This window comes from Somniosus microcephalus, unplaced genomic scaffold (assembly GCF_052327205.1).
Source record: "Somniosus microcephalus isolate GS21.2 unplaced genomic scaffold, FLI_Smic_1.0 unresolved_chr4, whole genome shotgun sequence".
Classification (NCBI taxonomy): domain Eukaryota; kingdom Metazoa; phylum Chordata; class Chondrichthyes; order Squaliformes; family Somniosidae; genus Somniosus; species Somniosus microcephalus.
In genome coordinates, this window is record NW_028225182.1 from 26858051 (window position 1) to 26881958 (window position 23908).

A 23908-nucleotide genomic window follows, 5' to 3' on the forward strand; every position below is an offset into this window, starting at 1 on the left:
CAAACCCACAGCTGCCATATGTGCTACACGTGGATGCCAGTCAAGAAGGGTTGGGTGGTGTGTTGTATCAGGACCAAGGAGCAGGGCTGAGACCCGTAGCATTCATCAGTCGCAGTCTTACGCCATCAGAGCGTATCTACCCAGCTCATAAGCTAGAATTCTTGGCGTTGAAGTGGGGGTGGTGGATAAGCTGCAGGATTATCTGTATGGAGCGACGTTTGAAGTGAGGACAGACAATAATCCATTAACCTAAGTGTTGACTTCGGCAAAACTTGATGCCACCGGCCACCGCTGGCTTGCTGCACTATTTGCTTACGACTTTAGTCTCAGGTACAGACCTGGGAACCAGAACATTGACGCAGATGCTCTGTCTCGTCGCCCACACCACCAGAAACCAGAGTGGAAAGATGTTGCTTCAGCAGATGTGAAAGTAATGTGTCAGATGTCCGTGGTATCTGGACCAAAGAATTCATTTCATGCCCGAGATATTGACCACTTGGGAGCGTCAATGCATGCTGTTCCCCAGGCATTTTGCAACATTTCCAGTTTGGATGTACAAAACTTACCCATGTTGTGTTCATCTGAAATATCCAAAGCACAACAGGAGGATCCCTGTATTCATGAGGTGTTTTCAGCTCTCCGTCTGGGTGATATTACACAGATCGACAAGCCAAAACATCCTGACTGTCGTCTGCTCCTAAGAGAATGGGATCACTTGGAAATTAGAGAGGGAGTGTTGTGTAGAATCACTCACCCACCCACTAAACCATGTCATTCACAGTTGGTCCTGCCTGAAAAGAACAGGGAAATAGTGATGAAGTTTTTGCATGATGAAGCAGGTCATCTGGGAGTAGATAAGACCTATGGGTTGGTCAAGGACAGATTCTATTGGCCGCGTATGAAGTCTGCGGTTGAGGAGTTCTGCAAGTCCTGTGCACGCTGTGTCCAGAGAAAGACTTTACCTAAAAGAGTTGCTCCTCTGTTTCACATGCAAAGTGATGGACCTCTAGACCTTGTCTGTATGGATTTTCTGTCCATCGAACCCGATTCCAGCAATACTGCAAATGTCTTGGTCAGTACAGATCATTATACTCGCTATGCCCAAGCTTTTCCCACAAAGGATCAGAAAGCATCCACCATTGCCAAAGTGCTGTGGGAGAAATACTTCATCCACTATGGACTGCCAAAGCGAATACACAGTGATCAAGGTAGAGACTTTGAAAGTAGACTTATACATGAGTTGTTGTCCATGCTCGGGATTGAGAAGTCAAGAACAACTCCATACCATCCTCAGGGAGATCCTAAACCTGAGCGGTTTAACCGTACTTTGTTAGACATGCTTGGAATGCTGGATTCAAAGCGAAAGAACAAGTGGAGTCGGCACATTGGACATCTTGTTCATTCTTATAATTGTACCCGAAATGACGCTACTGGTTTTTCACCGTACTACCTCATGTTTGGACTTGAAGCAAGGATGCCGGTGGATTTGGGTTTCAGAGTATCCAGTGATGGCACATCACAGAGAACTTACCTCAAGTATGTATCTGACATGAGAAAGGAATTGCAAGCTGCTTATGAACTTGCTGAGTCTGTTTCTGCCAAACAGAATAAAGGAAATAAGCAGAGGTATGACCAGAAGATCCGGTTTTCCCAACTCATGCCTGGTGACCGAGTTCTCAAGGGAAACATAAGTTAGCAGACCGCTGGGCTTCTACACCTTACATTGTTGAAAGTCAAATGTCACAACTACCTATGTTTCGGCTAAAACCTGCAGGTGGGAATGGACCCATAAAAATGCTGCACCGGAATCATATCCTGCCATTGGGACAGCAAGTACGTCTGGATCCGCCAGCGGATAATGAGCCGACACCTAGTAGGAGAGCCCTGCAGAGAAGAAGAAGGAAAAAAACGAGAAACCAGGAAAACTTTGTTCCAGAAGACAGAAAACCCATGACACAGTGTGTGGATCATGAGGAATCTGATGAGTCGGAAGATGAAGAATGGGATCTATGGTACGACCTCCCAGAAAGATGCATAAGACAGAATCTGGATGAATTGTCTGAACCATTTAACGCAGATTGAGTGACCGCTTTGCGGAACACCTCCGTTCAGTCCATAAGGGTGACCCCGAGCTTCCGGTCGCCTGTCATTTTAATTCACCGCTCCATTCCCACTCGGACCTCACCGTCCTTGGCCTCTTGTATTGTTCCACGGAAGCCCAACGTAAACTCGAGGAACAGCACCTCATCTTCCGATTAGGCAGTCTGCAGCCTTCCAGACTCAATATCGAGTTCAACAATTTCAGATCATAAGCTCGGCCCCCATTTCATTTTCTCTTGTAATTGTTCCACTCCTTTACCCCCCCCCCTTTCCTTTTGTCTCTCTCTCACACCTGGCAGCTATCTTTTGCCCTGCCAGTACACTTTACACCTAATCCCAGCCTATCACCATCTCGTCTAGCTTCTAATCTCTTTTACTTCTTTTGTTTCTTTTATTCTTTTGTCCGATCGCAGCCCTGCCTCCGATCTAGTCTCTTTTCTTTCCAGTTTTGAAGAAGGGTCCAAGCCGAAACGTCAACTCAAATTTCTCTCCACGGATGTTGCCTGACCTGCTGAGTTTTTCCAGCATTTTCTGTTGTTATTTCGGATTTCCAACATCTGCAGTATTTTGCTATAGTAGCTCAGACTTGGACATGGTCTGGGAAGAACCAGATGCTCCCGAGAAGGAGATAAAAGAGACTAAAAGGCATGATAACAAAGGAACCAACGCCTCCAACGTAGTTGAAGGAACTGAAGACCGGGTATCCGAAATAAGGAGCTCACAGCGAGTTAAGAAGGTTCCTGAAATATTGACATACAGTACACTAGGAGTGCCAAGTGTAATGATAGCCCCTACGGTTTGATATGTTACCTCCCTTTATACATGGTTGGGAAGCATGCAACCACTTATGTGTAAAGTTCATTAGTCATGGGGACATGCCTATATTTGGTAGGGGGGGAGTGTAACACCCACTGGAAATGTTATGTACGCTAAGTATGGTTATCAATCGTTAACTTAGACACTGTATTATCATTGTTATAACTCCCTGGGTTAAAGTTGCCCATGTGAAGGTACGGCAAGAACTTTTAAGGACACAATGTGACTAAGAGCAGACTTTCCATAATTCTGCACCAGTATCAACTGTTGCAGACAGTGAGGCTGCGCAGTCTCCAGGCAGAAACCCCAGGAGGAAGGGGTGGAGTCGGGGTTTTCGAGCGGGAAAAGGGAGTGACTGGAAGAGAAGAGGGCAGGAGCTCTGAAAAGAGGGCTCAGGAGGCAAATGGCTGCCGCATCCCGTCCCGGGCTTCCAAAATCGGCTGCCGCCCTTCGTATTAGTAGCACTGCATCCTGAACTGGCTGGCTGCAAGTCACCAGTACCGGGGGATCGTCGTCTGAACCCAGATCTGCAAGGCAGAGGTCTGGGGAGAGCTGCTTGCCTCGTGCTGATGGGGAGCTACTTGGAAAAGCTGCAGAGAGAGAGAGAGAGAGAGAGAGAGAGTCACCAACTCCAGCGGCTGCTGTGTGCTCTGCATCCAGAACTCAAAGTGGGATTCAGTGATCGTGAAGAGAATTCAACGAAGGGGTTTGGAGTCGTAAGTCTTGCAGACATTATACATACCATGAGCTCCAACTTAAGCGCGCCAACAAAAGAGTGCACTAGAATTTGGACACAGGGACAGATTCTCCTTTGAATCCATGTAAATGGAGAATGTATGTTTATTATGTCTAGATTCATTCTAATGTATGCAAATGTCTAATTTAGGTCATTGACCTGTAATCTTCTTATACTGTCTGACGTTAAAACTATAAAGTAAGATAATTAGAATTAAGCCATTGTAGTAGTGATCTCCTTACTGGACTATAGAATACTGTCTACAACAGAGACCACATCTCACATATATCTAGGGAACCGTGAAGAGGTTACACACGCTTCTCTAATTTCCCTTTTAATGCCATCTCCAACCTCCGCATTACTGTTTGGAGGTCTATATACCACTCCCACTAACGTTTTCTGCCCCTTGGTATTTCTCAGTTCTACCCATACAGATTCCACATCATCAGAGCTAATATCCTTCCTTACCATTGTGTGAATCCCCTCTTTAGCCAGCAATGCTACCCCACCTCCTTTTCCTTTTTGCCCACCTTTCCTGAATATTGAATACCCCTGGATGTTGCGTTCCCAGCCTTGGCCACCCTGGAGCCATGTTTCCGTAATCCGAATCAAATCATATTAGTTTACCTCTATTTGCGCAGCTAATTCATCCACCTTATTACGAATGCTCCTCGCATTAAGACACAAAGCCTTCAGGCTTGTTTTTTTAACACACTTAGACCTTTTAGCATGATGTACGATAGCAAAATACTGCAGATGCTGTAAATCCGAAATAACAACAGAAAATGCTGGGAAAACTCAGCAGGCCAGGCAACATCCGTGGAGAGAAATTAGAGTCGACATTTCGGGTCAAAACCCTTTATCAAGACTAAAGAGGCACAGGGAATGAAATAGATTAAGAGGCCAGGCTGGGAGAGAACGAAAGAGAAGAGACATTAAGAGGAATACAAAATGAGATGAGATGGTGAAAGGACTAGTGGAGACAAAAGACGGCTCTAGATTAGGTGTGAAATGTGCTGGCAGAATGGGAGACAGCTGCCATGTGGGAGAGAGAAAAAAAAGGAAAGTGGGGGGAGGGAAAAACCAAAACAAAGGTGTGGATAAAACATATAAGTGAAAATGTAATAGGGGCCGAGGTTATGATCAGAAATTGTTGAACTCGATATTGAGTCCGGAAGGCTGTAAAGTGCCTAATCGGAAGATGAGGTGCTGTTCCTCGAGTTTACGTTGAGCTTCCGTGGAACAATGCAAGAGGCCAAGGATGGTGAGGTCCGAGTGGGAATGGAGTGGTGAATTAAAATGACAGGAGACCGGAAGCTCGGGGTCACCCTTATGGACTGAACGGAGGTGTTCTGCAAAGTGGTCACCCAATCTGCGTTTGATCGCCCCAATGTAAAGGAGACCGCATCGTGAGCAGCGAATACAGTATAGTAGGTTGCAAGAAGTACAAGTGAATCGCTGTTTCACCTGGAAGGGGTGTTTGGGGCCCTGGACAGTGGGAAGGGGGGAGGTATAGGGGCAGGTGTTACATCTCCTGCGCTTGCATGGGAAGGTGACAGGCGAAGGGGAAGGGCTGTTTGGGGTGATAGAGGAGTAGACTAGGGTGTCTCGGATGGAGCGGTCCCTACGGAATGCTGAAAGGGGAGGTGAGGGGAAGATGTGTTTGGTGGTGGGACCACGCTGGAGGTGGCGGAAATGATGCAGGATGATCCGTTGAATGTGGAGGCAGGTGGGGTGAAAGGTGAGTACAAGGGGAACCCAATCGTGGTTCCGGGAGGGAGGGGCAGGGGTGAGGGCAGAAGTGCAGGAGATAGAACGGACACGGTCGAGGGCCGTGTCAACCATGGTAGAGGGGAATCCTCGGTTGAGGAATAAGGAAGACATGTTGGAAGCACTGGTGTGGAAGGTGGCATCGTCGGAGCAGATACGGCGGAGATGGAGAAACAGGGAGACTGGAATAGAGTCCTTGCAGGAGGCGGGGTGGGAGTCCTATCACCATCTCGTCTGGTTTTGAATATCTCTTAAGGGCCTAGAAATTGGGTTTTGGCTTAGCCAGGGCTTTAGCGCCGGAAGTTAGTGCCGGCGCTAAGTCCCCTGCGCGCGCCAAAAATTCAGTGGCGCTGCGCCCAAACGGCTGCCGGCGCTACTGAAGGGTCTTAGCGCCTGGAAAAGGGTGCTAACTGCCGTTTCGCGCCGCAATTCCGGTGCTGCAGCACCCGATGCGGTGCAGCAGGCTGGGGAAGTGCAGGCCTCCTCCTTCCGTTAAGGAGGAGCTGCCTGCACCCGGCCGCGGCCCGCGCAAATCTGCTTAAAACTGAGCCCGGCACCTCGGACAAGTGCCGGGCTTGCATCTGTTCCGGGGGTGGGGGGGAGAGAAGTCCGGGGAGGGAGCTGCGGTGAGGCGGCCGGCGGGAAAGCGGCCGGCCGCCGCGGGGCCTTTAATGCGCGGGCACTAACTGCAGTAAGGCACCTCTGACAAAACGCTGGTTGCGGCTGCCACGGGCGAGGCGGGCTCAACTCAATTTCGGAGTTCGGGCGGGTTACCATGGCAACTGGGATGCTACGCACACCGATGACGTCATCGGTGCCGGCGCAGCGCTACCAGAGCAACGCCGATTTAGGGCCCCAGGGAATTTCACTACTGGCCATAACTCCGGCGCAAGGCCCTCTAGCGCCTCAAATGAGGCGCTAAGGCTACTGAATTTTCAGCCGAAGGTCTCTTCTCTTTGGTTCTCTCGCAGCCGACCTTTCAATCTATTTCATTCCCTGTGTCTCTTTATTCTTGACAAAGGGTTAGACCTGAAACAATGACTCTAATTACCCTGCACGGATGTTGCCTGGCCTGCTGAGTTTCCCAGCATTGCCTGTGGTGATTTTAGACCCTTTTACACCATTGTTCACTGTGGCCATGGAGAGGCCTGCCTGGCCTGCTGAGTTTTGCAGCATTGTCTGTGTTGATTTTAGACACTTTAACACCATTGTTCACGGTGGACATGGAGAGGCCTGCCTGGCCTGCTGAGGTTTGCACCATTGTCTGTGGTGATTTTAGACCCTTTAACATCATTGTTCACTGTGACCACGGCGAGGCCTGCCTGGCCTGCTGAATTTTGCACCATTGTCTGTGTTGATTTTAGACACTTTAACACCATTGTTCACTGTGGACATGGAGAGGCCTGCCTGGCCTGCTGAGTTTTGCAGCATTGTCTGTGTTGATTTTAGACCCTTTAACACCATTCTTCAGTCCGGACATGGAGAGGCCTGCCTGGCCTGCTGAGTGTTGCAGCATTGTCTGTGGTGATTTTAGACCCTTTAAAACCATTGTTCACTGTGGCCATGGAGAGGCCTGCCTGGCCTGCTGAGTTTTGCAGCATTGCCTGTGGTGATTTTAGACCCTGTAACACCATTGTTCACTGTGGCCATGGAGAGGTCTGCCAGGCCTGCTGAATTTTGCAGCATTGTCTGTAGTGATTTTAGACCCTTTAACACCATTGTTCACTGTGGCCATGGAGAGGCCTGCCTGGCCTGTTGAGTTTTGCAGCATTGACTGTGGTGATTTTAGACCCTTTAACACCATTGTTCACTGTGGCCATGGAGAGGCCTGCCTGGCCTGCTGAGTTTCCCAGCATTGTCTGTGGTGATTTTAGACCCTTTAACAGGATTGTTCACTGTGACCATGGAGAGGCCTGCCTCGCCTGCTGAGTTTTGCACCATTGTCTGTGGTGATTTTAGACCCTTTAACACCATTGTTCACTGTGGCCATGGAGAGGCCTGCCTGGCCTGCTGAGTTTTGCAGCATTGTCTGTGGTGATTTTAGACCCTTTAACACCATTGTTCACTGTGGCCATGGAGCGGCCTGCCTGGCCTGCTGAGTTTTGCAGCATTGTCTGTGGTGATTTTAAACCCTTTAACACAATTGTTCACTGTGGCCATGGAGAGGCCTGCCTGGCCTGCTGAGTTTTGCAGCATTGTCTGTGGTGATTTTAGACCCTTTAACACCATTGTTCACTGTGGCCATGGAGAGGCCTGCCTGGCCTGTTGAGTTTTGCAGCACTGTCTGTGGTGATTTTAGACCCTTTAACACCATTGTTCACTATGGCCATGGAGAGGTCTCCTGGCCTGCTGAATTTTGCAGCATTGTCTGTAGTGATTTTAGACCCTTTAACACCATTGTTCACTGTGGCCATGGAGAGGCCTGCCTGGCCTGCTGAGCTTTGCAGCATTGCCTGTGGTGACTTTAGACCCTTTAACACCATTGTTCACTGTGGCCATGGAGAGGCCTGCCAGGCCTGCTGAGTTTGCAGCGTTGTCTGTGGTGATTTTAGACCCTTTAACACCATTGTTCACTGTGGCCATGGAGAGGCCTGCCTGGCCTGCTGAGTTTTGCACCATTGTCTGTGGTGATTTTAGACCCTTTAACAGGATTGTTCACTGTGACCATGGAGAGGCCTGCCTGGCCTGCTGAGTTTTGCAGCATTGTCTGTGTTGATTTTAGACACTTTAACACCATTGTTCACGGTGGACATGGAGAGGCCTGCCTGGCCTGCTGAGTTTTGCACCATTGTCTGTGGTGATTTTAGACCCTTTAACATCATTGTTCACTGTGACCACGGCGAGGCCTGCCTGGCCTGCTGAGTTTTGCACCATTGTCTGTGTTGATTTTAGACACTTTAACACCATTGTTCACTGTGGACATGGAGAGGCCTGCCTGGCCTGCTGAGTTTTGCAGCATTGTCTGTGTTGATTTTAGACACTTTAAGACCATTGTTCACTGTGGACATGGAGAGGCCTGCCTGGCCTGCTGAGTTTTGCACCATTGTCTGTGGTGATTTTAGAACCTTTAACACCATTGTTCACTGTGGCCATGGAGAGGCCTGCCTGGCCTGCTGAGTTTTGCAGCATTGTCTGTGGTGATTATAGACCCTTTAACATCATTGTTCACTGCGACCATGGAGAGGACTGCCTGGCCTGCTGAGTTTTGCACCATTGTCTGTGGTGATTTTAGACCCTTTAATACCATTGTTCGCTGTGGCCATGGAGAGGCCTGCCTGGCCTGCTGAGTTTCCCAGCATTGTCTGTGGTGATTTTAAACCCTTTAACACCATTCTTCACTGCGGACATGGAGAGGGCCGGCTGGCATGCTGAGTGTTGCAGCATTGTCTGTGGTGATTTTAGACCCTTTAACAGGATTGTTCACTGTGACCATGGAGAGGCCTGCCTGGCCTGCTGAGTTTTGCACCATTGTCTGTGGTGATTTTAGAACCTTTAACACCATTGTTCACTGTGGCCATGGAAAGGCCTGCCTGGCCTGCTGAGTTTTGCAGCATTGTCTGTGGTGATTATAGACCCTTTAACATCATTGTTCACTGCGACCATGGAGAGGACTGCCTGGCCTGCTGAGTTTTGCACCATTGTCTGTGGTGATTTTAGACCCTTTAATACCATTGTTCGCTGTGGCCATGGAGAGGCCTGCCTGGCCTGCTGAGTTTCCCAGCATTGTCTGTGGTGATTTTAAACCCTTTAACACCATTCTTCACTGCGGACATGGAGAGGCCTGCCTGGCCTGCTGAGTGTTGCAGCATTGTCTGTGGTGATTTTAGACCCTTTAAAACCATTGTTCACTGTGGCCATGGAGAGGCCTGCCTGGCCTGCTGAGTTTTGCAGCATTGCCTGTGGTGATTTTAGACCCTGTAACACCATTGTTCACTGTGGCCATGGAGAGGTCTGCCAGGCCTGCTGAATTTTGCAGCATTGTCTGTAGTGATTTTAGACCCTTTAACACCATTGTTCACTGTGGCCATGGAGAGGCCTGCCTGGCCTGTTGAGTTTTGCAGCATTGACTGTGGTGATTTTAGACCCTTTAACACCATTGTTCACTGTGGCCATGGAGAGGCCTGCCTGGCCTGCTGAGTTTCCCAGCATTGTCTGTGGTGATTTTAGACCCTTTAACAGGATTGCTCACTGTGACCATGGAGAGGCCTGCCTGGCCTGCTGAGTTTCGCACCATTGTCTGTGGTGATTTTAGACCCTTTAACACCATTGTTCACTGTGGCCATGGAGAGGCCTGCCTGGCCTGCTGAGTTTTGCAGCATTGTCTGTGGTGATTTTAGACTCTTTAACACCATTGTTCACTGTGGACATGGAGAGGCCTGCCTGGCCTGCTGAGTTTTGCAGCATTGTCTGTGGTGATTTTAGACCCTTTAACACCATTGTTCACTGTGGCCATGGAGCTGCCTGCCTGGCCTGCTGAGTTTTGCAGCATTGTCTGTGGTGATTTTAAACCCTTTAACACAATTGTTCACTGTGGCCATGGAGAGGCCTGCCTGGCCTGCTGAGTTTTGCAGCATTGTCTGTGGTGATTTTAGATCCTTTAATACCATTGCTCACTGTGGCCATGCAGAGGTCTGCCTGGCCTGCTGAGTTTCCCAGCCTTGTCTGTGGTGATTTTAGACCCTTTAACACCATTCTTCACTCCGGACATGGAGAGGCCTGCCTGGCCTGCTGAGTGTTGCAGCATTGTCTGTGGTGATTTTAGACCCTTTAAAACCATTGTTCACTGTGGCCATGGAGAGGCCTGCCTGGCCTGCTGAGTTTTGCAGCATTGCCTGTGGTGATTTTAGACCCTGTAACACCATTGTTCACTGTGGCCATGGAGAGGTCTGCCAGGCCTGCTGAATATTGCAGCATTGTCTGTAGTGATTTTAGACCCTTTAACACCATTGTTCACTGTGGCCATGGAGAGGCCTGCCTGGCCTGTTGAGTTTTGCAGCATTGACTGTGGTGATTTTAGACCCTTTAACACCATTGTTCACTGTGGACATGGAGAGGCCTGCCTGGCCTGCTGAGTTTTGCAGCATTGTCTGTGGTGATTTTAGACCCTTTAACACCATTGTTCACTGTGGCCATGGAGCGGCCTGCCTGGCCTGCTGAGTTTTGCAGCATTGTCTGTGGTGATTTTAAACCCTTTAACACAATTGTTCACTGTGGCCATGGAGAGGCCTGCCTGGCCTGCTGAGTTTTGCAGCATTGTCTGTGGTGATTTTAGACCCTTTAACACCATTGTTCACTGTGGCCATGGAGAGGCCTGCCTGGCCTGTTGAGTTTTGCAGCACTGTCTGTGGTGATTTTAGACCCTTTAACACCATTGTTCACTATGGCCATGGAGAGGTCTCCTGGCCTGCTGAATTTTGCAGCATTGTCTGTAGTGATTTTAGACCCTTTAACACCATTGTTCACTGTGGCCATGGAGAGGCCTGCCTGGCCTGCTGAGCTTTGCAGCATTGCCTGTGGTGACTTTAGACCCTTTAACACCATTGTTCACTGTGGCCATGGAGAGGCCTGCCAGGCCTGCTGAGTTTGCAGCGTTGTCTGTGGTGATTTTAGACCCTTTAACACCATTGTTCACTGTGGCCATGGAGAGGCCTGCCTGGCCTGCTGAGTTTTGCACCATTGTCTGTGGTGATTTTAGACCCTTTAACAGGATTGTTCACTGTGACCATGGAGAGGCCTGCCTGGCCTGCTGAGTTTTGCAGCATTGTCTGTGTTGATTTTAGACACTTTAACACCATTGTTCACGGTGGACATGGAGAGGCCTGCCTGGCCTGCTGAGTTTTGCACCATTGTCTGTGGTGATTTTAGACCCTTTAACATCATTGTTCACTGTGACCACGGCGAGGCCTGCCTGGCCTGCTGAGTTTTGCACCATTGTCTGTGTTGATTTTAGACACTTTAACACCATTGTTCACTGTGGACATGGAGAGGCCTGCCTGGCCTGCTGAGTTTTGCAGCATTGTCTGTGTTGATTTTAGACACTTTAAGACCATTGTTCACTGTGGACATGGAGAGGCCTGCCTGGCCTGCTGAGTTTTGCACCATTGTCTGTGGTGATTTTAGAACCTTTAACACCATTGTTCACTGTGGCCATGGAGAGGCCTGCCTGGCCTGCTGAGTTTTGCAGCATTGTCTGTGGTGATTATAGACCCTTTAACATCATTGTTCACTGCGACCATGGAGAGGACTGCCTGGCCTGCTGAGTTTTGCACCATTGTCTGTGGTGATTTTAGACCCTTTAATACCATTGTTCGCTGTGGCCATGGAGAGGCCTGCCTGGCCTGCTGAGTTTCCCAGCATTGTCTGTGGTGATTTTAAACCCTTTAACACCATTCTTCACTGCGGACATGGAGAGGGCCGGCTGGCATGCTGAGTGTTGCAGCATTGTCTGTGGTGATTTTAGACCCTTTAACAGGATTGTTCACTGTGACCATGGAGAGGCCTGCCTGGCCTGCTGAGTTTTGCACCATTGTCTGTGGTGATTTTAGAACCTTTAACACCATTGTTCACTGTGGCCATGGAAAGGCCTGCCTGGCCTGCTGAGTTTTGCAGCATTGTCTGTGGTGATTATAGACCCTTTAACATCATTGTTCACTGCGACCATGGAGAGGACTGCCTGGCCTGCTGAGTTTTGCACCATTGTCTGTGGTGATTTTAGACCCTTTAATACCATTGTTCGCTGTGGCCATGGAGAGGCCTGCCTGGCCTGCTGAGTTTCCCAGCATTGTCTGTGGTGATTTTAAACCCTTTAACACCATTCTTCACTGCGGACATGGAGAGGCCTGCCTGGCCTGCTGAGTGTTGCAGCATTGTCTGTGGTGATTTTAGACCCTTTAAAACCATTGTTCACTGTGGCCATGGAGAGGCCTGCCTGGCCTGCTGAGTTTTGCAGCATTGCCTGTGGTGATTTTAGACCCTGTAACACCATTGTTCACTGTGGCCATGGAGAGGTCTGCCAGGCCTGCTGAATTTTGCAGCATTGTCTGTAGTGATTTTAGACCCTTTAACACCATTGTTCACTGTGGCCATGGAGAGGCCTGCCTGGCCTGTTGAGTTTTGCAGCATTGACTGTGGTGATTTTAGACCCTTTAACACCATTGTTCACTGTGGCCATGGAGAGGCCTGCCTGGCCTGCTGAGTTTCCCAGCATTGTCTGTGGTGATTTTAGACCCTTTAACAGGATTGCTCACTGTGACCATGGAGAGGCCTGCCTGGCCTGCTGAGTTTCGCACCATTGTCTGTGGTGATTTTAGACCCTTTAACACCATTGTTCACTGTGGCCATGGAGAGGCCTGCCTGGCCTGCTGAGTTTTGCAGCATTGTCTGTGGTGATTTTAGACTCTTTAACACCATTGTTCACTGTGGACATGGAGAGGCCTGCCTGGCCTGCTGAGTTTTGCAGCATTGTCTGTGGTGATTTTAGACCCTTTAACACCATTGTTCACTGTGGCCATGGAGCTGCCTGCCTGGCCTGCTGAGTTTTGCAGCATTGTCTGTGGTGATTTTAAACCCTTTAACACAATTGTTCACTGTGGCCATGGAGAGGCCTGCCTGGCCTGCTGAGTTTTGCAGCATTGTCTGTGGTGATTTTAGATCCTTTAATACCATTGCTCACTGTGGCCATGCAGAGGTCTGCCTGGCCTGCTGAGTTTCCCAGCCTTGTCTGTGGTGATTTTAGACCCTTTAACACCATTCTTCACTCCGGACATGGAGAGGCCTGCCTGGCCTGCTGAGTGTTGCAGCATTGTCTGTGGTGATTTTAGACCCTTTAAAACCATTGTTCACTGTGGCCATGGAGAGGCCTGCCTGGCCTGCTGAGTTTTGCAGCATTGCCTGTGGTGATTTTAGACCCTGTAACACCATTGTTCACTGTGGCCATGGAGAGGTCTGCCAGGCCTGCTGAATATTGCAGCATTGTCTGTAGTGATTTTAGACCCTTTAACACCATTGTTCACTGTGGCCATGGAGAGGCCTGCCTGGCCTGTTGAGTTTTGCAGCATTGACTGTGGTGATTTTAGACCCTTTAACACCATTGTTCACTGTGGACATGGAGAGGCCTGCCTGGCCTGCTGAGTTTTGCAGCATTGTCTGTGGTGATTTTAGACCCTTTAACACCATTGTTCACTGTGGCCATGGAGCGGCCTGCCTGGCCTGCTGAGTTTTGCAGCATTGTCTGTGGTGATTTTAAACCCTTTAACACAATTGTTCACTGTGGCCATGGAGAGGCCTGCCTGGCCTGCTGAGTTTTGCAGCATTGTCTGTGGTGATTTTAGACCCTTTAACACCATTGTTCACTGTGGCCATGGAGAGGCCTGCCTGGCCTGTTGAGTTTTGCAGCACTGTCTGTGGTGATTTTAGACCCTTTAACACCATTGTTCACTATGGCCATGGAGAGGTCTGCCTGGCCTGCTGAATTTTGCAGCATTGTCTGTAGTGATTTTAGACCCTTTAACACCATTGTTCACTGTGGCCATGGAGAGGCCTGCCTGGCCTGCTGAGCTTTGCAGCATTGCCTGTGGTGACTTTAGACCCTTTAACACCATTGTTCACTGTGGCCATGGAGAGGCCTGCCAGGCCTGCTGAGTTTGCAGCGTTGTCTGTGGTGATTTTAGACCCTTTAACACCATTGTTCACTGTGGCCATGGAGAGGCCTGCCAGGCCTGCTGAGTTTGCAGCGTTGTCTGTGGTGATTTTAGACCCTTTAACACCATTGTTCACTGTGGCCATGGAGAGGCCTGCCTGGCCTGCTGAGTTTTGCAGCATTGTCTGTGTTGATTTTAGACACTTTAACACCATTGTTCTCGGTGGACATGGAGAGGCCTGCCTGGCCTGCTGAGTTTTGCACCATTGTCTGTGGTGATTTTAGACCCTTTAACATCATTGTTCACTGTGACCACGGCGAGGCCTGCCTGGCCTGCTGAGTTTTGCACCATTGTCTGTGTTGATTTTAGACACTTTAACACCATTGTTCACTGTGGACATGGAGAGGCCTGCCTGGCCTGCTGAGTTTTGCAGCATTGTCTGTGTTGATTTTAGACACTTTAAGACCATTGTTCACTGTGGACATGGAGAGGCCTGCCTGGCCTGCTGAGTTATGCACCATTGTCTGTGGTGATTTTAGAACCTTTAACACCATTGTTCACTGTGGCCATGGAGAGGCCTGCCTGGCCTGCTGAGTTTTGCAGCATTGTCTGTGGTGATTATAGACCCTTTAACATCATTGTTCACTGCGACCATGGAGAGGACTGCCTGGCCTGCTGAGTTTTGCACCATTGTCTGTGGTGATTTTAGATCCTTTAATACCATTGTTCGCTGTGGCCATGGAGAGGCCTGCCTGGCCTGCTGAGTTTCCCAGCATTGTCTGTGGTGATTTTAAAACCTTTAACACCATTCTTCACTGCGGACATGGAGAGGCCTGCCTGGCCTGCTGAGTGTTGCAGCATTGTCTGTTGTGATTTTAGACCCTTTAACACCATTGTTCACTGTGGCCATGGAGAGGCCTGCCTGGCCTGCTGAGTTTCCCAGCATTGTCTGTGGTGATTTTAAACTCTTTAACACCATTCTTCACTGCGGACATGGAGAGGCCTGCCTGGCCTGCTGAGTGTTGCAGCATTGTCTGTTGTGATTTTAGACCCTTTAACACCATTGTTCACTGTGGCCATGTAGATGCCTGCCTGGCCTGCTGAGTTTTGCAGCATTGACTGTGGTGATTTTAGACCCTTTAACACCATTGTTCACTGTGGCCATGGAGGGGCCTGCCTGGCCTGCTGAGTTTTGCAGCATTGACTGTGGTGATTTTAGACCCTTTAACAGCATTGTTCTCTGTGGCCATGGAGAGGCCTGCCTTGCCTGCTGAGGTTTGCAGCATTGTCTGTGGTGATTTTAGACCCTTTAACACCATTGTTCACTGTGGCCATGGAGAGGCCTGCCTGGCCTGCTAAGTTTTGCCGCTTTGTCTGTGGTGATTTTAGTCACTTTGACACCATTGTTCACTATGGCCATGGAGAGGCCTGCCTGGCCTGCTGAGTTTTGCAACATTGTCTGTGGTGATTATAAACCCTTTAACACCATTGTTCACTGTGGCCATGGAGAGGTCTGCCTGGCATGCTGAGTTTTGCAGCACTGTCTGTGGTGGTTTTAGACCCTTTTAACACCATTGTTCACTATGGCCATGGAGAGGACGGCCTGGCCTGCTGAGTTTCCCAGCATTGTCTGTGGTGATTTTAGACCCTTTAACACCATTGTTCACTGTGGCCATGGAGAGGCCTGCCTGGCCTGCTGAGTTTTGCAGCATTGTCTGTGGTGATTTTAGACCCTTTAACATCATTGTTCACTGTGGCCATGGAGAGGCCTGCCTGCCATGCTGAGTTTCCGTGCATTGTCTGTGATGATTTTATAACCTTTAACAAAATTGTTCACTGTGGCCATGGAGAGGAGTGCCTGGCCTGCTGAGTTTCCCAGCATTGTCTGTGGTGATTTTAGAGCCTTTAACAAAATTGTTCACTGAGGCCATGGAGAGGCCTGCCTGGCCTGCTGAGTTTCCGTGCATTGTCTGTGGTGATTATAGACCCTTTAACACCATTGTTCACTGTGGCCATGGAGAGGCCTGCCTGGCCTGCTGAGTTTTGCAGCATTGTCTGTGGTGAATTTAGACCCTTTAACATGATTGTTCACTGTGGCCATGGAAAGGCCTGCCTGGCCTGCTGAGTTTTGCAGCATTCTCTTTGGTGATTTTACGCCCATTGTTCACTGTGGTCATGGAGAGGCCTGCCTGGCCTGCTGAGTTTCCCAGCATTGTCTGTGGTGATATTAGACCCTTTAACACCATTGTTCACTGTGGCCATGCAGAGGCCTGCCTGGCCTGCTGAGTTTTGCAGCATTGTCTGTGGTGATTTTAGACCCTTTAACACCATTGTTCACTTTGGCCATGGAGAGGCCTGCCTGGCCTGCTGAGTTTTGCAGCATTGTCTGTGGTGATTTTAGACCCTTTAACACCATTGTTCACTGTGGCCATGGAGAGGTCTGCCTGGCCTGCTGAGTTTCCCAGCATTGTCTGTGGTGATTTTGGAACCTTTAACAAAATTTTTCACTGTGTCCATGGAGAAGCCTGCCTGGCCTGCTGAGTTTCCTGGCATTGTCTGTGGTGATTTTAAACCCTTTAACACCATTGTTCACTGTGGCCATGGAGAGGTGTGCCTGGCCTGCTGAATTTCCCAGCATTGTCTGTGGTGATTTTAGACTCTTTAACACCATTGCTCACTGTGGCCATGGAGAGGCCTGCCTGGCCTGCTGAGTTTTGCAGCATTGTCTGTGGTGATTTTAGACCCTTTAACACCATTGATCACTGTGGCCATGGAGAGGCCTGCCTGGCCTGCTGAGTTTTGCAGCATTGTCTGTGGTGATTTTCGAACCTTTAACACCATTGTTCACTGTGGCCATGGAGAGGCCTGCCTGGCCTGCTGAATTTTGCAGCATTGTCTGTTGTGATTTTAGACCCTTTAACACCATTGTTCACTGTGGCCATGCAGAGGCCTGCCTGGCCTGCTGAGTTTTGCAGCACGGTCTGTGGAGATTTTAGAACCTTTAACTCCATTGCTCACTGTGGCCATGGAGAGGTCTGCCTGGCCTGCTGAGTTTCCCAGCATTGTCCGTGGTGAATTTAGACCCTTTAACACCATTAAAGCAGCGGCGGGCAGCGAGAGCGGTGGACCTGCGGGAGTCTCGATGGCGGCGGGGTACATAAAGCAGCAGCGAGGCCAGGAGAGGCCTCAAAGCAGCGGCGGCAGGCAGCGAGAGCGGCGGACCTGCGGGAGACTCGGCGGCGGCGGGGTACTTAAAGCGGCAGCGATGCCGGGAGAGGCCTCAGAACAGCGGCGGCAGGCAGCGAGAGCGGTGGACCTGCGGGAGACTCGGCGGCGGCGGGGTACTTAAAGCGGCAGCCAGGCCAGGAGAGGCATACCAAACTCCAGTCTGCGAGCTCAGAGGGTAGCAGAGAGGTAAAATATAATCGGGGTGTGACGTCACCAGGTAGCAGGTAAGTGATTTGTTGGTGAGTATTTCACTCTTTTCATTACAAGCTTGAATTCTGTGGTGTTAAATTTCTAGGGTCTATGTGTTGTAGTGGGGACAGTTGGTAAATAAAAGCGCCCTAGAGTATACCTGTAACTAGGTTGTGGAATAAATGTTTTAATTATTTAAGGGAGTAAGAAATGGCAGGAGAACTCGGACCCGTGTTCTGCTCCTCTTGCTCTATGTGGGAAGTCAGGGACGCTGCCAGTGTCCCTGGCGACCATGTGTGTGGGAAATGCATCCAGCTGCAGCTACTTGTAGACCGCATTGAGGCGCTCGAGCTGCGGGTGGATGGGTTGTGTAGCGTGCGCGATGCTGAGAGGGTCGTGGATAGCACGTTTAGCGAGTTGTTCACGCCGCAGAGTAGGGCTGCACAGGCAGAAGGGAATTGGGTGACCACCGGGCGGAGCAACAAAGGCAGGCAGGAAGTGCAGGGAACCCCTGCGGACATCCCCCTTTTAAACAAGTATACCATTTTGGATACTGTTGAGCGGGATGACTCACCGGGGGAAGCAGCAGCAGCCAACTTCCTGGCACTAGGGATGCTTCTGCTGCTCAGAAAGGGAGGAAAAAGAGGGGGAGAGCAATAGTGGTAGGGGATTCTATCGTAAGGGGAACAGATAGGCCATTCTGTGGCAGTAAACATGACTCCAGGATGGTTTGTTGCCTCCCTGGGGCCAGGGTCATGGATGTCACTGAGCGGCTACAGGGCATTCTTAAGGGGGAGGGTGAGCAGGCAGAGGTCGTGGTCCACATTGGGACCAACGACATAGGTAGGAAGGGGGATGAGGTCCTGCAGCAAGAATTTAGGGAGTTAGGTAGCAGATTAAAGAGCAGGACCTCAAAGGTTGTAATCTCTGGATTACTCCCAGTGCCACGTGCTAGTGAGTATAGAAATAGGAGGATAGAGCAGGTGAATGAGTGGCTAAAGAGTTGGTGCAGGAGGGAGGGTTTTAGTTTCCTGGATCACTGGGCCTGCTTCTGGGGAAGGTGGGACTTGTACAAGTCGGACGGGTTGCACCTGAACCAGAGCGGGACAAATATCCTTGCGGGGAGGTTTGCTGGCACTGTTGGGGGGGGTTTAAACTAACTTGGCAGGGGGATGGGATACAGAGGGGAGCTGAAATAGGGGGTGATGTGCTGCCAATTATAGAGAAAAAAACAAGTCAGCTTGGTAGACAGGGCAAATATATAAGGGCAAGGCTGGATGGCATTTATTTTAATGCAAGGAGTCTTGCAAATAAGGTGGATGAATTGAAGGTGTTGATAAACACATGGGAGTATGATATTGTTGTTATCACAGAGACATGGTTGAGGGAGGGGCAAGACTGGCAGCTCAATATTTCGGGGTACAGAATCTTCAGGCGAGACAGAGGGGGAGGTAAAAGAGGAGGGGGTGTCGCAATATTAATTAGGGAATCAATTACTGCCATAAGGAGGGATGATATATTAGCAGGTTCCTCTAATGAGGCCATATGGGTGGAGCTTAAAAACAAAAAGGGGGCAAGCACTTTGCTGGGAGTGTACTATAGGCCCCCAAACAGTCAGGGGGAGATAGAGGAACAGATATGTAGGCAAATCTCAGGGAAATGTGCAAATAATAGGGTAATAGTAGTGGGGGATTTCAACTTCCCCAATATAAACTGGGATACTCAGAGTGTGAAAGGCTTAGAGGGTGCAAAATTCTTAAAGTGCATCCAGGAGAGCTTTTTGAACCAGCATGTAGAAAGTCCTACAAGAGAGGGGGTGGTACTGGACCTAATTCTAGGGAATGTGGCCGGCCAAGTGGAAGAAGTGCTAGTAGGTGAGCACTTTGGTGACAGTGACCATAATACGGTGAGATTTAAGGTGGTCACGGAAAAGGACAGGGATGGTCCAGAAATAAAGGTTCTAAATTGGGAGAAGGCCGATTTTAATAGGATAAGGCAGGATCTGGCCAAAGTGGACTGGGATCAGCTACTTGTAGGAAAATCCGCATCGGAGCAATGGGAGTCTTTCAGAAGTGAGATTGAGATCATACAATGGCAACATGTTCCCGTAAAGGTCAAGGGTGGTTCCAAAAACCACAGGGAACCTTGGATGTCAGGGGATATACGAGAATGGATTAGGAAAAAAAGGAGGGCTTTTGGCAGATACAAAAGGCTAAAGACGGAGGAAGCCCTAGAGGAGTACAAAAAGTTCAGGGGGATACTTAAAAAAGAAATTAGGAGATCAAGGAGGGGCCATGAAATAACACTGGCGAGCAAAGTAAAGGAAAATCTGAAGATGTTTTATAAGTATATTAAGGGTAAGAGGATAACTAGGGGAAAAATAGGGCCCATTAGGGACAAAAGTGGCAATCTGTGTGTGGAGCCGGAAGATGTAGGGGGGGTTCTAAATGAATTTTTTGCATCTGTGTTCACTATGGAGAAGGACGATGCAGGCATAGAAATGGGGCAGGGGGACTGTGATCTACTCGAACATATTAACATCGAGAGGGAGGAGGCATTGGTGGTTTTAGCAGGCTTAAAAATGGATAAATCCCCAGGCCCGGACGAAATGTATCCCAGGCTGCTGTGTGAGGCAAAGGTGGAGATTGCGGGGGCTCTTACACAAATATTCAGAACCTCTCTGGCCACAGGCGATGTGCCAGAGGACTGGAGAACCGCTAATGTAGTACCATTATTCAAGAAGGGGAGTAGGGGAATACCGGGGAACTACAGGCCAGTGAGCCTAACATCAGTGGTAGGAAAATTAATGGAAAAAATTCTGAGGGACAAAATTTGTCTCCACTTGGAGAGGCAAGGATTAATCAGGGATAGTCAACATGGCTTTGTCAAGGGAAGATCATGTCTGACTAATTTGATTCAATTTTTTGAGGGAGTGACTAGATGTGTGGATGAGGGTAACGCAGTGGATGTGGTATACATGGATTTCAGTAAGGCCTTCGATAAGGTCCCGCACAGGAGACTGATCAAGAAGGTAAGAGCCCATGGAATCCAGGGTGCCTTGGCACATTGGATACAAAACTGGCTTAGTGGCAGAAGGCAGAGGGTGATGGTCGAAGGTTGTTTCTGTGACTGGAAGCCTGTGGCCAGTGGGGTACCATGGGGATCGGTGCTGGGTCCCTTGCTGTTTGTGGTCTACATTAACGACTTGGATGTGAATGTAAAAGGTATGATTAGTAAGTTCGCGGACGATACAAAAATTGGTAGGGTGGTAAATAGCGAGGAGGTTAGCTTCAGTCTGCAGGACGATATAGATGGGTTGGTCAGATGGGCGGAACAATGGCAAATGGAATTTAAACCTGAAAAGTGTGAGGTGATGCACTTTGGAGGGACTAACAAGGCAAGGGAATACACAATGAATGGTAAGACCCTAGGCGAGACGGAGGGTCAGAGGGATCTTGGTGTGCAAGTACATAGATCACTGAAGGTGGCGGAACAGGTGGATAAGGTGGTAAAAAAGGCATATGGGATACTTGCCTTCATTAGCAGAGGCATTGAATATAAGAGCAAGGAGGTTATGATGGAGCTGTATAAAACACTGGTTAGGCCACAGCTGGAATACTGTGTGCAGTTCTGGTCGCCACAATACAGGAAGGATGTAATCGCTTTGGAGAGGGTACAGAGGAGATACACTAGGATGTTACCAGGGCTGGAGCGCTTCAGCTATGAAGAGAGACTGGACAGGTTGGGTTTGTTTTCCTTGGAGCAGAGGAGGCTGAGGGGGGACATGATTGAGGTGTACAAAATTATGAGGGGCATAGATAGGATGGATACTAACGAGCTTTTTCCCTTAGTAGAGGGGTCTATAACAAGGGGGCATAGATTCAAGGTTAAGGGCGGGAGGTTTAGAGGGGATATGAGAAAGAACATTTTCACCCAGAGGGTGGTTGGAGTCTGGAACTCACTGCCTGAAAGGGTTGTGGAGGCAGGAACCCTCACAACATTCAAGAAGCATTTGGATGAGCACTTGAAATGTCATCATAGCATACAAGGCTACGGACCAAATGCTGGAATATGGGATTAGATCAGGCAGGGCTTGATGGTCGGCGCGGACACGATGGGCCGAAGGGCCTCTATCCGTGCTGTATAACTCTATGACTCATTGTTCACTGTGGCCATGGAGAGGCCTGCATGGCCGGCTGATTTTCCCAGCATTGTCTGTGGTGATTTTAGACCCTTTAACACCATTGTTCACTGTGGCCATGGAGAGGCCTGCCTGGCCTGCTGAGTTTCCCAGCATTGTCTGTGGTGATTTTAGACCCTTTAACACCATTGTTCACTGTGGCCATGGAGAGGCCTGCCTGGCCTGCTGAGTTTTGCAGCATTGTCTGTGATGATTTTAGACCCTTTAACACCATTGTTCACTGTGGCCATGGAGAAGTCTGGCTGGCCTGCTGAGATTTGCAGCATAGTCTGTGGTGATTTTAGACTCTTTAACACCATTGTTCACTGTGGCCATGGAGAGGCCTGCCTGGCCTGCTGAGTTTCGCAGCATTGTCTGTGGTGATTTTAGATCCTTTAACACCATTGTGCACTGTGGCCATGGAGAGGTCAGCCTGGCCTGCTGAGTTTCCCAGCATTGTCTGTGGTGATTTTAGACCCTTAAACACCATTGTTCACTGTGGCCATGGAGAGGCCTGCCTGGCCTGCTGAGTTTTGCAGCATTTTCTGTGATGATTTTAGACCCTTTAACACCATTGTTCACTGTGGCCATGGAGAAGTCTGCCTGGCCTGCTGAGATTTGCAGCATTGTCTGTGGTGGTTTTAGACCCTTTAACACCATTGTTCACTGTGGCCATGGAGAGGCCTGCCTGGCCTGATGAGTTGTGCAGCACTGTCTGTGGTGATTATAGACCCTTTAACACCACTGTTCACTGTGGCCATGGAGAAGTCTGCCTGGCCTGCTGAGATTTGCAGCATTGTCTGTGGTGGTTTTAGACCCTTTAACACCATTGTTCACTGTGGCCATGGAGAGGCCTGCCTGGCCTGCTGAGTTTTGCAGCATTGTCTGTGGTGATTTTTGTGGTGTATGTAACCTTTACCACCTTAAGAGACGGACTACTTTCTCTTGGCTACTGTATATTGTAGTACCGGTGGTGACCACACCGGTATATAAACTCTGTGTAGTAATTTGCTAAGCATTGGAGCCCTGACCTTCGATTAGTAAAGACCTGTTTAAGTTATTCTTGTTGTCTATGTCCAGTGATTTAGAATAAGCATATCTGGGACACTCAGACTCAACAGTGGCGACGAGTCCGATCTTAACCTGCGGCAGTTTTGCATCCAAGGCAGCTTCGTCCTCAGAACGGGCGTCGAGAAGAGGCATCTGCCCTCATCAGCCTGCTGAGCACCGCATCGCACGGGAGGCATCGAGAACCCGGGTTGAAATTACTAACCACGAAGTCCTCCATCAGCGACAGGCAGTGATCATCCTTCTACCACGGTGGTGGGTAAGCTGATCTAGCGACACGGGCAGAAAGTCGGCCGCGTTGTCAGTGGAGAAGCGGAGGGAAACCGGAGGAAAAAGGGCGGAGAACTCGACCGCAGCCGGTGTAAAGGGCCGGGCTGCAATCGGGGCCGAGAGGCGCAGCGACAAGGGCAGCGTTAATGCCACGAGAACCGCGGAGAACTCGACTGCAGCCGGTGTAAAGGGCCGGGCTGCAATCGGGGCCGAGAGGCGCAGCAACAAGGGAAGCGTTAATGCCCACGAGAACCGCGGGGGAACAAAAGCAGCGTCGGGGAAATTAAGAACCGCTGGGAGGCGAGAACGGCATCAGCATGGTAATCGCCATTGTAGCCAGCGGGGGAAGAAGTCCAGCGCGGGAAGCCACCATTGTAGTCGGCGGGGGAAGAAGACAAGCGCAGGAAAAGCCACCAAGTGCGGGAAGGCGCCATTTTAGTAGGCGGGGGAAGAAGACAAGCGCGGGAATCCGCCATTTTGGGAAAATAAAATATTTAAAGAAACTCTCAAGGATGCCTAAACACGATAACATCACTGCTTTTGATAGCGATGTTGAAGATTGGGCCACGTATGTAGAACGCATTGGAGTTTATTGTACAACAAATAGAGGATCTGACTAAAAGCTGCTCGGGGTGCCAAAAAGTTCAAAATGCACCTCCAATTGCACCGCTGCATCCATGGGAATGGCCTTCAACCCCATGGCAACGTGTACATATTGACTTCGCAGGTCCATTCATGGACTCCATGTTTTTAATTGCGGTAGACGCACATTCTACATGGCCAGAAGTGATTAAGATGGTGACCACTACCTCGGAAAAGACGATCACAGTTCTAAGAACGATGTTCGCAAGAAATGGATTGCCAGAACAAATGTTCAGACAATGGACCGCAGTTCGTGTCAGAAGAATTCCA